The 1,016-nt window shown below is 33.5% G+C and overlaps 1 pseudogene; it reads right to left on the reverse strand.

Moving 5' to 3' along the window:
- Positions 1–583: 583 nt before the first annotated feature.
- LOC113926098 lies at positions 584–684 on the reverse strand (annotated as a pseudogene).
- Between the last annotated feature and the right edge of the window lie 332 nt (positions 685–1,016).

The raw sequence follows: 1,016 nt of genomic DNA on the forward strand, positions 1-1,016 counted from the left end.
AATACCCCTTTGTCACATGTTCAATTATTATATTTTCTTGGATCTATTTTTGGATTTTCTGTTTGGTTCCCATAATCTATTTGTCCATTCCATATTAAGTGAAATTTTAGTATATTTTGATATCTGGTAAGGCAAATTCCTATACTACCTTTACTCCTGTTATTTTGCTTCATGATGTTCTTGTTTATTCTTAAGTATTTATTACTCAATATAAACATTAAGATACTTTTATAAATATCAAATCATATGATTTTAGTTTTCTTATATTTTGGTTAAATTCCTACAATGAGCATGAATTTGTTATTTATAACTAGCAAAAGATACATAATATAAAAGACAAAAAAACAAGGGTGAGAATATTGAGGGTAAATTCCCTGGTGCTTACTCTGGTCTACAAAACTAGATTAGATAATCACATTGTAGAATACAAGTGTTGAGGTAGATTAGGAGAATAAAGGAAAACATTCTGTGCTTTCAAAAGTTATGAGATCACAAAGCTGTACACATTAAGTGGCAAATGATATCAGATTCATATCCCATGGAACATTTTTGCAACATGAAAGGGGAAGTAATTTTTGGTTTCACACAGGGATTCCATGAATTGTGGTTTGCATGTCATCCTCATTCAGGCGCCAGGCTAATCTCTGTATTGTTCCAATTTTAATATATATGCTGCTGAAGCAAGTATGAATTGTGGTTTGATACTGCAGCTTGATTAGAGTGCCCAGGGTTTTGTTCCCAAGTTATGTTTCAAGGAAAACTAGTATCTCTCTCTTGATTCATAGAGGTGTTCTTTGCTCAAATGTATGTGGGAAATGCAGCTAATTTCTTTTTGCTAAGATCTTTGAAGATGTGCAGATAGTTTCATTTCACTCTATATTTCTTTTCTTTTTAAAGATTTTATTTATTTATTTGACAGAGAGAGAGATCACAAGTAGGAAGACAGGCAGTCAGAGGGAGAGGGAGAAGCAGGCTCCCTGCTGAGCATGGAGCCTGATGCAGAGCTCAATCCCAGG

This window comes from Zalophus californianus, chromosome 2 (assembly GCF_009762305.2).
Source record: "Zalophus californianus isolate mZalCal1 chromosome 2, mZalCal1.pri.v2, whole genome shotgun sequence".
Taxonomy (NCBI): Eukaryota; Metazoa; Chordata; class Mammalia; order Carnivora; family Otariidae; genus Zalophus; species Zalophus californianus.